This window comes from Lissotriton vulgaris, chromosome 5, assembly GCF_964263255.1.
Source record: "Lissotriton vulgaris chromosome 5, aLisVul1.2, whole genome shotgun sequence".
Taxonomy (NCBI): Eukaryota; Metazoa; Chordata; class Amphibia; order Caudata; family Salamandridae; genus Lissotriton; species Lissotriton vulgaris.
The window spans coordinates 852,978,810-852,993,115 of NC_141693.1; positions in this window are offsets into that span (position 1 = coordinate 852,978,810).

Here is a 14,306-nt window from a genome sequence, read left to right on the forward strand (position 1 = left end):
TGGATGCTCTCACATACATGACAGTAAACAGTGTAACAAACACAGGCAGTGAGCAAAGCAGAAAGTTTAAAACACACATGCACATATGAAAACAAATATTTAAAAAAACGGTGCTTACACAACGATGCACAGTGAAACAAAATAAAGGACGCATGAAGCCACTGAACACAAAGGTATGCAATAAATAAAACATGAAGTTTAAAACACACTCGCTAAGCAGAACAACTAAAAAACACAAAAACATACACACAAACATATATAAAGAACTAATTAAACAGATGCTTTCACTTACAAAAAGAAAAAGACTGTAACACAAAAAAGAGAACAGCCCATACGAAGCCACTAAAACAAAGACATGCACAAAGCCTTTGAGAATAAGATCGCAATCTGCAAACAGGGTTGCATGTGTAAGAACTGTTCAAATGTACTAAAAAAGTCCATAAACTGTATGTAATAAAGAACAACTAAGTATAGGGGCCAGTAGCTATCGGCAGATGCAAATAACGACATGGCCCTACCAAGGAGGTACTCAGAAGCCTCATAATGAATCAGAAACCAGCATTTACAAAGGACAAACACACAAGCCAATGAAAAATAAGGGCGGTGAGTGGGCGAAGCTTCTCTCGATACTGAACTACCACAGCTCTTCACAGTGCATTGCTTTGTGCTGGCTCATGCACCGCCTTAAAGAGATTCAAGGAAGTGAGCCTTGCTCACTCTTAACGGTTCTTCAGCGCCCGACATCGCCATCGCCATCCCGAACGGATACAAGATCACCCGAAGGGACCACATCAACCAGACCGGAGGAGGCATCGCCATCGTCCACAAGAACACCATCCGAATCACGACCAACTCCGACGACACCATCACAACCGCCGAACACCTGCACTTCCAGATACACACTGACCCCAAGACCACCCTTAGAGGCACCCTCATCTACAGACCCCCGGGACCACGCACACAATTCAGCAAAGACGTCGCCGACTTCATCAGCCCACACGCCCTCCCCTCCGCTGACTACATCCTCCTTGGGGACCTCAACTTCCACCTAGAGAACAACAACGACCGCAACACCACCACCCTGCTGGACAACCTCACCAACCTCGGACTCAAGCAACTGGTGACCACCCCCATCCACTACGCCGCCCACACGCTTGACCCCGTCTTCTCCTCCAGCAAGGACATCTCCTTCAGTCACACCACCGGACTCCACTGGACAGACCACAGCTGCGTCCACTTCAGCTTCAGTAGGACCACCACTCACCGCCATCCGCAACAGGTTCCCCGCAGAAGCTGAAACAAGATCACCACTGACCAACTCACCACATCCCTGAGCCAGAACCCTCCCGCCAGCTCACTGAACCCCAACCAAGCCTCCAACAACCTCACAAGGTGGATCACCAACTGCGCAGATGACCTCGCTCCACTGAAGACCCCCCGTCATACCCGGCAGCAAGAAAGCATCCTGGTTCACCGACGAACTCAAGAGCTCCAAGAAGAACTGCCGGGCCCTCGAAAAAGCCTGGCGCAGAGACCGGGCTACAGACAACATGACCACCCTCAAGCACGCCACCCAAAAACACCACCAGCTGATCCACACCACCAAGAAAACCGCATTCAAGGAACGACTGGACAACAACGCCCACAACAGCAAGGAACTCTTCAACATCGTCAAAGAGCTCTCGAACCCAAGCGCCGGAAACAACGACATCACTCCCTCGCAAGACCTCTGCAACTCGCTCGCCTCGTTCTTCCACAGCAAGATCACAGACATACACAGCACACAGCCGACGCACCCTACGACCGTACCAACGCCCCCCCCCCCCCACCACCCTCCGCGCCTGGACCCCGGTCAACACCGAAGACACCATCCGCACGATGAACTCCATCCACTCCGGATCACCAACCGACCCCTGCCCTCACCAAGTCTTCAACAAGGCCGACTCCGTCATCGCACCCCACCTCCGGGACATCATCAACACCTCCTTCGACACCGCCACCTTCCCAGAGAGCTGAAAGCACGCCGAACTCAGCGCCCTACTGAAGAAACCATCAGCGGACCCCACGACCTCAAAAACTACCGCCCCATCTCGCTCCTTCCTTTTCCTGCCACAGTCACCGAAAAGACCGTTAACAGACAGCTGACCGCCTTCCTCGGGACGAATGGATCCCTAGAGCACTCGCAGTCCGGCTTCCGGGCCAACCACAGCACCAAGACCGCCCTCATCGCAGCCACCGACGACATCCGAGCCCTGCTCGACAACGGGGAAACAGCGGCCCTCATCCTCCTGGACCTCTCCGCAGCGTTCGACACGGTCTGCCACCGCACCCTAGTGCAGCGCCTGAACAACGTCGGAATCCAGGAGAAGGCACTGGAGTGGATCATCTCCTTCCTCGCCGGAAGAACCCAGAGAGTCCGCCTCCCCCCGTTCAGATCCGAGGCCACCGAAGTCATCTGCGGCGTACCACAAGCATCATCACTCAGTCCCACGCTGTTCAACATCTACATGAGCCCCCTCGCGGCCATCGCACGCCAACACAACCTCAACATCATCTCCTACGCCGACGACACCCAGCTGATCCTCTCCCTCACCAACGACCCTGCAACCGCCAGAACCAACGTACACGAAGGGATGAAAGATGTAGCCGAGTGGATTATGAACAGCCGCCTGAAACTGAACTCAGATAAGATGGAAGTCCTCATCCTGGGACCATCACCCTCCACCTGGGACGACTCCTGGTGGCCCCCTGCCCTGGGCAGCGCACCCAAACCAACGGACCACGCAAGCAACCTGGGCTTCATCCTGGACTCCTCCCTCTCGTTCATCAGACAAGTCAACGCTGTCTCCTCGTCATGCTTCAACATCCTACGCATGCTACGCAAGATCTTCCGGTGGATCCCAACCGAAACCAGGAAGACGGTCACCCAGGCCCTCGTCACCAGCCGACTGGACTACGGCAACTCCCTCTACGCCGGAACCACAGCCAAACTTCAGAAAAGACTCAAGTGCATCCAGAACGACTCATCCTGGACATCCCCCGACACAGCCACATCGCCGGACACCTGAGAGACCTGCACTGGCTCCCCGTCAGCAAGAGAATCACGTTCCGACTCTTCACTCACGCACACAAAGCTCTCCACAACCAAGGCCCCGGATACCTCAACGACCGCATGACCTTCTACACTCCCACCCGCCAGCTACGATCGACCAACTCCGCCCTCGGCGCCGTTTCCCGCATCCGAAGAGCCACAACTGGTGGAAGATCCTTCTCCTACCTTGCCGCCAAGTCGTGGAACTCCATCCCCATCCACCTCCGCCTGACCCAAGACCACCTCTCCTTCAGAAAGAAACTCAAGACCTGGCTGTTCGAACAGTAGAGACCCCCCTCCCCCAAGCGCCTTGAGACCCTCCGAGTGAGGAGCGTGCTATACAGATGCTTGATTGATTGATTGATTGATTGTGTAAAAATGTCTTTACATGTTTAAAAAAAATTCCTCTGCGTGGCATTTTGAAGCCGGGCCGCCGACACTCATGCGAGCCCACTGAAAGATTTCCCTTTAAAATTACACATAGAAAAGATGGGAGAAGTATGCAGAAAATTCTACAGAGATTTATACTCGACTGAACTCATCACAGCAGTTAAATCAGGTCTATACAATTCAACATTAACCTCCTCTGATGTGCTCTTGCCATCTAAGCTGAGGCGATAATACCCATGATCCATTAATGTGGCAAGGACCCTAGACACTGGGCATCATATCGGCCTATATCATTGTTCTACATTGATGCAAAGATCTTACAGGTATTCTAGCAAGACGCCTTATATGCAGGAACTAATGGACCCGGACCAAACAATCTTCATCCTCAAGGGGGTGTAGTGATAACACTAAGCAAATAATACACATAATTGCTAGAACTAAACTGTAGAGACATCAATAACCACATTAGTTCTTTCCGTCAACATTGAGGAGGACTTTGACAAGGTCCATTGGCCCTTTATGTTAGTAGTCCTGAATAAATTTGGCCTCAACCTAAATTAAAAGCTTGAGTGTTGAATGCTTTTTCTGACCCTGTAGCAAATGTCAGAATTAATGTCAAGCTCCTTTGGGGTACACAAAGGTACAAGGCAGAGTTGACAATTGCATCTACTACTTTTCACTTTTCACCTTATACATGGAGCTACCAATGGTGAGTATTTGAGTGAACACCCATTTTAAGGAAATACAAATGTGAAATCAAGAGCATGCACTGGATTTATATGCAGATATTGTGTATGCTGCTGTCTGACTCACTGAACTCAATCAGTTTTAGCTCTACTACAAACATTAAATTTATTTGGCCAAAATTCTGGGTTTAGGGTGAACATGAAAAAGTCAAAATTCATGAATATTAACATTCCAGAGGATATGTGCGACACACTATATGCGAAACACACTACAAAACCTCTTCCCCCTAGCCTGGACACATCACTAAAGTCACTAGCTTCGTATTATGCTTTGTTCCACCACACAGCAAACTGCCTCTCAGAACCTCAGAATAATGCCCTCCTGGAAACCACACATAGTGACCTACTGAGCTGGCAAATGAGGGCGCTTTCTTTGTTGGGCTGCATGGAAGCAGTCAAGATCACATTGTGACCTAAAATCTTGCATGTGATGCACACGGTGCTCTTGCAGCCTCCTCCACGCAAAATAAATAAAATACAGAGACACATAGAGCATTTAATCTGGAATGGTAAGATTCCACAAACTGATATAAAAGAGTGCATATCTTGCTTTGGATAGAGATAAATGGGGGATCTCTCACCTACTAAATCTGAACACGATCGCAAAGATAATTTTCCATGGGATAGCGGTGTTCCTGAACTACATTATGTTGACCTTGAGTCCCAGGCCTTCTCCGGTGTGAAAGCAGAACATTTTCCATTATCGGCTTGAGCTTACGAAGTATCTCCTTTTCTCCTTGCCTGGCTAATAAAACGAAGACAATATTCTAGCTAACAAGAGCACTTCTTCCACCTGCAACACAAAAAGTGACAAAGAACAAAATCCATTCTAAAGCGAGAGCTTCAGGGGAAATTGCATTTCAGGTCTACAAGTTCAGCTAACATAAGAAAATGGCATATGATCTTAACAAATTTGCATGGGAAATAAGGCAAGCTCAATTAATATTTTAAATCACAAGTGAAAATGTCAAATAAATAAACACATTTAATGAATGATTGTCAGTTGCACAACACAAGTTCTTCACGTTAATGATTTCTGCTAGTTACATTTACTTTTTCAAGTTAATTCTGTATGTTACCATTCAATGGCCTATACACATCATGTTTCACATTATTACATTTCATGATCCTAACACTTTATATTAACACGACAACGGATTATATGCAGATACGCTCTACATGTGTGATTATAATGCGCCCCTACAATTAAAATGCGGTTTCCACTACATCAATCTCATTTTAAAGATAAAAATATTTCCTATTTTTAAAAATTGGTGTTGGATTTTTATTGTGGGATGTGTCTTAGTTATTTACAGAATTGGTGTTTGTAATGTATTACATTCCTGTCTTTGAAGATAAGCTTATTAGAAAATAACAAGGACCCCTTGTCAGATTGACATCACAATTCCTAGGCTAGGGAACTAATCAAGTAAAGTGTATATCCCTAGGCAATTTCCAGATTCATACAAGTCATAGATCTTTGTCTAATAAAGTGCTTTGCGAATTGCAATATACTGAAAAAACAACTGAAGTGTAATAATCAATACTAGTTAGTTGTATGAACTTAAAAACATATTTTATTAAAGTATAAACAAGATTAAAAAGTCCTGGCACATATCAATCTTTTCATATCATGTACACATTTGTAAGAATCCTATTACAATTCTAAAAAACAATTCTAAATCATAGAAATTTTCTTTATGGCAGAGAAAAAGACAATTTTCAATTTGTTTAAAAAAATACAGTTCTGATTAATAACAACCTTCCTTGTGGCAAGGAGAATTAAAAAAATATATGATTTAGAATTGTTTTTTAATATTGTATATTGCAATTCGAAAAGCACTTTCTTAGACAAAGATCTATCACTTGTATCAATCTGGATATTGCCTAGGGATATACACTTTATTTGAAGTTAAGCTTGCCTGCTAGCACCCAAGCTACCAAGGGTTAAACATGGGAATAATTTTCTAAGACCGCCAGACCACTGGAAGGCTGAACGTGGGTTTTCAGAAAAGAAGGTCTTTTAACTTCATGTTTGTACATTTCAGGATAAATTCAACAACAGCATATTGTTGGAATTATCAATACCATTCTAGTAAGTTCTTAAATTATATTTTAATAATTCTCCTGGTGTGAATTATTAGTTAATAACTTCTTGCCATGTTAACCTATGTGGTTTAGTTCTGCAATGGGTAAAATTAACTGGGCAATTTCTCTAACACCAGGTGATAAAACATCTTTTGTAAGGATCCTGACTATATCTAAAGGACCACCCACCCCTGAATCACCTAGGGGAGACCTGAAGGGTTCCAAATATGCAAACATATTGCAGCTCCTCACTTTGAAGTGATCCTAGCACAAACGTCGATTTTGGGAAGCACCTTACTGCAATGTGGGAGGAGAAATGTGTAATTTCACTTACGCCAGGGCATATAAAAACTGTTTTATATGGACCCTCCTTACAAATACCTGACCCCTCACCCTTCGAACACTTAGGGGAGACCCTGAGAGTACCTAATATGTCAAAACATTGCAGTTTATTAATTTTTAAGTGCCCCTAAATAGTGATCACTCCTGGCTTTTGTTCCCCTCCTCACTTTGACATCTTGCAGTGAGCATCCTGTTATCAGTCTGGGGTTTGTGTCTGCCTTGGGTGAGCACCAAGTTAGTTTGTGAATATCAGAGCGGGGAAAGAGAGCCCCTCCTAAGACCAGATCATTGTCATTCACTGTTTTACTGGACAATGGTAATGCTGATGTGTTTACCTTTTAACCTGGTTGTCATGAGTCTACTTTTGATTAGCTTCCACTCAATTAGGTGTATCTCTGTTCCCTTACTGAAGAAGATAGCTACTCCTTTGTGATGTTGATCAATGTCTATTCCTCTGTACAGAACTGTCTTTCCTGTAGTGATTTTCATTCTGCTAGTTTCAGTTCACCTACTTGCACTGACCCTACAATGTGTAGGTTGTAGCACCTCATCTCAGATGTTAAAGAAGCCAGATTTCCTGTGACATATGTACTTAGTATGTTCCAGAATCCAATTCTGGCCTAGCACTTGGAACTCGGAACTTTAGCCATCTTGTCAGTAGTTTCCTTGCAGCTTTTGAGATTGTCAACCACTCATGTCTCATGTAGGAAGTGTGTTTCATGAAGTTGAACGGATAGACCTGCAGTCACACACCACCCAATCCCCATCAAAGATCAGCTTTAGTCAGATGTGTTGGGTAGTCATTTATACTTGGAATTGATGCACTGTGCTTGCCAAAGGAACAGCAGGACTTTGAAACAGCAGGCTCTAACACTGCCAGAGTGTACCTCAATGCCCCCTTTTACTCAATAATCTCAAGCGTCCTTTGAAAAATCAGTTCCCATTCTGGTGAATTGTTTATCGGCCCGCGGCAGCTGAAACTTATCTCAGGAGGGCTGGAAGGGCTGCATGACCTATGCATGAAGTGATTATGCCTAGACCTTTCCCCCAAATATTAGAAGGGCACCCAAGAATTGAAGATCTCATCACCTCTGATTGGCTAAGGCTGACAAAAGAGGAGAACGAGTACTGCGCTTCCCAGGCTGTACATTGTTCAATGTTTTCTCAGCATCTAAGAATGGTCTACAGAACACAAAAGAAGAGATGATCCATGAATGGAAGCCCTGCTGGATGCCACTCTCCCCAAATCAAACTTGGATCATGTCTGGCAAAGACTCTGAAGTGTTGCTGCTGCTGAGAGCATTACCCACTTAACTGCCAATCCACAGTTGTCTGTTTGCAAGGAAAGTAACAGGCCACCACTGGCAAACAGAGCTCAGTTTTGTTGATGAACTTGTGTGATGCAGCCCGATAAACAGCCTCTGCTCTGGAGACAAGAGTTCACTTCCACTCGACTAACCACAAAGCAAAACTATAGTACAATATCATCCTGGGCCCTAGAGGGGCTCATTGCCCTCAAGATAGCACTGAAGGTAAGCTTGCTTTGTCATTTAAATTTTTGCGAATTTGTGTTGCGGGGTGACTAAAACTTTTAAAATAAAGAAAGACACAGACTCCTCTTGGCAATGCAAAGACAGCTATTTACTATTGCGACAGGGAGACATACCTTCCTCACCCACAGGCACGCTGCCGGTCTCTCTCAATTTTCTGCTTCACAGGAAGCTCTTTTTATAAACAATGCTTTAATACAAAACAGCAAATAATAATTGACTTGCAGCTTACAGATTGAAGACGAATAAACACTCTGAAAGACCTGTGATCACATACCCACAAATTCTGACCTAATCCTCTACACAGACTTTATTGCGCTTATAACAATGCTTACCAAACAAAACATTCTTTTACTTGTGAATGCATGGGCATTCATGGTAAATGTATTTTCAGTGGAGTGTGTGATTTTACCATTGTGCACTTAAGCCCTGTGTGTTCCAAGCTAATTATTTTCCTTCACCTCTTGTTTAATCAAGTTCCAATCTATTGGAAAGCATGCCATGTGTGCCGTTGATCCCATGTGCTAAAACTATAAATATGTTCATGCTTACTAAACATGAGTTGGCCTTGAGTAAGAGAGCCACATTGATCTGAGTCACAAACAGGGCCTTTTGGACATTGCTGTATTTTGCAGTGTGAAAATGGTGCAGAGTCTGTCCAATACAATTTAGAAGATTGCAGAGTCTGAGAGTGAGCGGAGCACTGAGGGGAAAGTAGAAAGAAATGGTAAGTAGTGCAGATTGAGCTTTGGTGCAAATTCAAGATGGCGACCATAGGCTGTCTGTCTAGTGAGCCATGAATGTAGTTCCATGGAGAGTCATAATCGGGGATTTAGGTTTCTGACTGCTCGGCCCAACACCTACACAGTGTAGAGTCTAGAAATACCGGGTGCAAGACAGCATGGCTCACTCCGTTTGAAGATGACTCTGAAGGTGAAAGACGGTGCGTTGGTTTGCATGGGGACGATGACGATGGGATATGACTCCTCTCTACCCTGAGTAAAGCTTTGTCATCTGGCCAACCTCTCAAAACCCTAATCATAGGCTAAAAACTGCAACTCGAGTCATACAGACTTTTCCCTCTTATTTGTTCTTGCCAAAAATTCCCATGAAAAAAATTGAAAGTGGTACTTAGAGCAGTTTCAGGGTTAGAAGTGGGGTGGAGCACACTCCAAAAAATGGATATCGCTTTTCCAAAAAAATGTCTACTTTCACGACAATGGATGGGTCCCTCACTGGTGTGAATGGACCATCATACTGAATTCAAGTGAAAAGGAATGTACTTTGCAAAATAGTAGAGAAATTGTAGGGACAAAATAGGTTGCTTCTTGAAAGCTAGCTTAGTCCATGCTTCCGAAGAAGCACATGCAGACCAAAATCCCCATTTTCTTTTAAGAAAAGGTGACATAAGAAAGATAACCTGCCCAAAAATAAGCAACGACTGTCATTACTTGTCCTGAACCTCAACTCACACAATGGCACAAACAAAAACAGACCTAATGCCCAGCCTGCAAGCCTTTAACACTGAATTGCCAGAAGAAAATAAATGTAGACTTTGCTAAAGAGCAAGTGAATCTTCACTATAACTTGGGGTAGAAAATAGCTTCTTTCTATCATATTCTATGGGAATGTCCGATCATACAGGAGTTCTGGCGGGGAGTGACCGCAGTGATGTCAGAGGCCCTCTCAGTCGATGTGCCGATGGGTGCGAAGTGGCTGCTCCTGCTGATCCAGGGGGAGGAGGTCTGGTTCATACATAGTAAATTGTGGTTGCCACTGGCCACGGTGGGTGGTTAAACGCAACATTGCAAGGCGGTGGGGGGCCTCATACCTGCTATCAATTCAGAAGTGAGAAAAGGTTGGTGTCATCCGGCAGAGTAGGTAGTCTACTGGAGCAGAGGTTGCCCTAAGAAGTGGGAGAAGGTGTGGGGCACCCATGGCAGAAATACAGGGGTGAACATCACAAAACAATCTTAGCTGGAAGTTTGGAGACTGACTCGCCACTCAAAAGTGTGATCAGGAAGTGTACAACTGTTAAATCCTGTAATGCCTTATTCCACTGTTTGTATTGATCCACTGTACCATGTGAGGGCAGCATGGTGTCCTCCAGGTGTATTCATGATACTATGTTATATTCAGGCACCAGCTCTGTACTTTCAGTTGTTGTAGTACGTGAGGAGCATGTTTAATGAAAAGAGTTTAAAAGAAAAAAAGAAAATTGCGATGCTCAGACAAGAGGTAGATTCAGTGTGCACCAGAGTTGTCGAGGTGGAATCTAAAATATAGCAGTTGGAAATAAAGAAAAACTCAACGTGAGTGTGCCTCACATGTCTGCAAACTTAACTGATAGCTCTAGAATAAAGGATGAGGAAACACCACATAGGAAAGTAGAACATCAGAGTACAGTGCCTACAAGAAGATGCAGAGGATGCATGCACCTTCTTAAAATAACTCGTAATCCAATTATTGGGAGGTGAACAAGCTCACTTATAAATGGACAGAGCACGTGGATCGGAGCAAAGATGCTCTGGAGGGGGACAACAGCCAAGAGACACACTGACAAAGTTTCATGACTTTCAGAGCAAGACAGGTATGCCAAGTATGGTCCAGTGAAAGACCATTTTACAAAGGCTCCAGCTTTCACTTATTTCAAGACATTGCTCTTATTTTTTAAGTTCAGAAAGAATTTTATTTCAGGGGAAGATGAGAGGGACAAGGTGTCAATACAAAGTACAGTGAAAAATAGAACATACAAGCAATTCAATAAGCAGTGGGCATAATACAGTCATAAACATAATGTGAGCTAGTCATAGGTGTCAAAACTAAAGAGAATAAAAACCACAGTAATAGTGACAAAATTATATAAAAGGAAATACATACAATTGATGATGTAAAAGAAACGGAATGCGGGGGCATTCAAGGAGGCTTGAGAACTTCTTGTTGTGAAGGCTGTGGAGGAAACAAACGTTTAACACATACATCAAGATAAAGTGTAACAGGAAGCCATAAGTCTGTGCATTTTGCTGCCATATGGGCAGGAAAAACAAAGCAGTATCCAGTCTATGATTATGGCAAATGTTATACCACCATGCTTTAAAAGAAATGTTAGTAAAATTCTTCCAGTTTACTGTAATTTGCTGAAACGCAACAGCTAATAATAGATCAATAATCCGAGTGTTAAGATCAACATCCTCCCAGCAAGGAGAAAGGCTTCCTAAAAAAATATTAGTATAAGAGAAAGGAATGCAAGTATGAAATATTACATTAATTTGGGCCCAAACCTGCAACCAGAAATCATGAACAGATTTACATAAGAATAGCATATGAAACAAAGTCGCCTGCGGAGAAGAACAAGACCAACCAGTGTGTGGAGTGGTAGAAAAGCGCTTATGAAGATCAAATGGCGTGAAAAGAAGCCTATTGTAAGTGAAAAACAGGGTTTGTGTCAAGGTTGCTGCTCTAGAAGACTTGCAAATCATATTCCAAATTTTATCCCAAAAAGGGATGGGCCATGATGTACCAAAATCTTGTTCCCAGCATTCCTCCACCTTAGATTTGGATCTAATAGAGTCTTTAGTGTGGAGGTATTTGTAAATGTATTTATTTATTTATTTATTTTTTACACTTATAGAGCGCACTGATACCAGTCGGCGTCCTGGCGCTGAAATGAATGAAGGAAGCTTTGGGAGTGGTACGCAGGTAAGAATGGAGTAATGTGGCATGGGTAGGAAAAGAAGTAGGGGAAGGTGCATGCAAGAGACGTGTGTAAATTATCATTGTAGCCTCTTTAAGAAGAAGATATTTGTGGGTAAAAGAAACAGGTAAGCCATAGGTGGTACGAAGAGTAGAGAAGGGTATGAAAGATGAGTGTGAGAACAGTTGGGAAACCCAGATTAGCCCTCTACATCGCCAGGATTTCCAGTAAAAGGGCCTACCACGTATCAGAAGGGAAGTGTTATGCCAAATAGTGGAAGCAAGAAACTCAGCAATAGTCATGGGTGGATCAGGAGAGGAAGAATGAAGCAATATAACAGTGAATTTGTGAATGGGAGTAGGAATAGAGGAGGGTTTGCGTAAAAAAGAAAGATACTCAGCGAGGGAGAAGGGGGAAAGATAGAGATGTTCAAGTTTAGCCCATAGAGGGCAAGGGGAAGTCGGATCCTGCAACCAGAGGGAAGCCTGTCGCAACAAAAATGCCTTATGGTAAGCTGGAAAATCTGGAAAGTTGACTCCGCCCTCAGATTTGGGACGAATAAGTAGTGCAAGGGACATTCTAGGTTTTTTGTTGCTCCAGAGAAAAGACGCCAAAAGTGAGTTGATTCTCTTGAAAAATTTAGAAGGAATGGAGACGGGAATATTGGAAATAGTGTAGAGGACTATGGGAGACAGCATCATTTTAATTGTATCAAGGCGGCCCCACCATGATAAGTAAAGGGGATGCCACCTAGATGTTAAGTCTGATAGTTTTTGAATGCATTTATTCAAACAGAGGGAGACCGTGTCAGAAATAGAAGGGGTAATATAAAGGCCAAGATATTTAATGTGTGAGGAGCTCCATGTAAATTTGGAGGCACTAAAATCAGGCTTGAATGTGAACTTCGTCAAGGGCAGAATCTCACACTTGTCATTATTAAGCTTGTAACCAGATATCCGGGAATAATCTTGTACCTCAGCAAGAAAAGCAGGAATGGATTCAGTTGGGTTGGAAATAAAAAGTAAAATGTCGTCTGCATATGCAGCAAGCTTAATTTGAGAATCTAAAGCGTGAAAGCCATGAATGTTAGGGTTTTGACGGAGTTTGGATAAAAAAGGTTCTAAGGCCAGGTTAAAAAGAAAAGGGGATAGGGGACAGCCTTGACGCACACCTCTCCCCAAATCAAAAAAGAGGAGACTAGACCATTGGCGCAAACCGCTGCACGGGGATTGGAGTACAATAAAGAAACAAAAGAGATCAATTTAGGGCCGAAACCAAACCAATTGAGGGTATGAAACAAATAGGTCCACTCAACCCTATCAAAAGCTTTCTCAGCATCTAGGGCAATAGCTGCAAGGGGGTCTGGTAATTTATGGGATTTTGATAAAACATTAAACAAAAGTCTAGTATTATCTGTGATAAATCGGCCCTTGACGAAGCCTGATTGTTCCTCACCTAAGAGATCTGGGAGTAAGAGGTCGAGACGTGCTTCAAGTGATTTGGCAAATACCTTGTAGTCAATATTGACCAGGGAAATGGGCCTATAGTTCTTACAGTATTGTGCATCTTTCCCCTCCTTTGGTATGAGGCAGATATGGGCGTCGGAAAAAGAACCTGAAGAGGCACCTAAGGTAAGAAAGGAATCCAATAAAGAGTGTAGTTTTGGGATGAGGTGTTTTGAAAAATGTATGAAAAACTCAACAGTAAGACCATCTGGTCCAGGGGCTTTGTCTTTTTTTAGAGTCTGGAGTGCTAAAAGTAATTCATGCTGGGAAATGTCTAATTCTAAAGGAGAGAGGTCAAGAGGGAAATTGTCAGGTTTATGTATGGCAGAAAAGAAATGATATAGAGATTGGGTAGAGGGTTGAGTTTCAGAGGAGTACAAAGTTTTGTAAAAAGAGGAAAAATCAGTGAGTATGTCTGCATTTTTATGTTGAAGATTAGATTGAGCATCATAAATGGATTCAATATTCAATTTATTGTGTTTAATTTTCAAATAGTTAGCTAAGATTTTCCCTGCCTTATTCCTGCCATCATAGAATTTTGCACTGGATTTCAATAAATAAAGGGAAGCATCTTCTGTTGATTTTTTGTTAAATTTCATTTTGGCATTAACGAGGGCTGTTAGATTATCTTGTGAATGAGAAGTAAAGTAGGCGTGTTCCAATTTCTTGATATCATGGAGAATATCCCCTATAAATTTGCGGGCAATTCTTCGTTTCTTTGCAACATATCCAATTATAAAATCTTTAGCCGAAGCCTTAAAGGCATCCCATATTGTAGATTTGGGGATGGAGGGAGTGTCATTGAGCAAAAAAAAACATTAAAGAATTCAGTAAAGGAAGCAGTGAATTTGGGATCCTACAAAAGAGCATTATTAAAGCGCCATCTTTTTGGTCCGACAG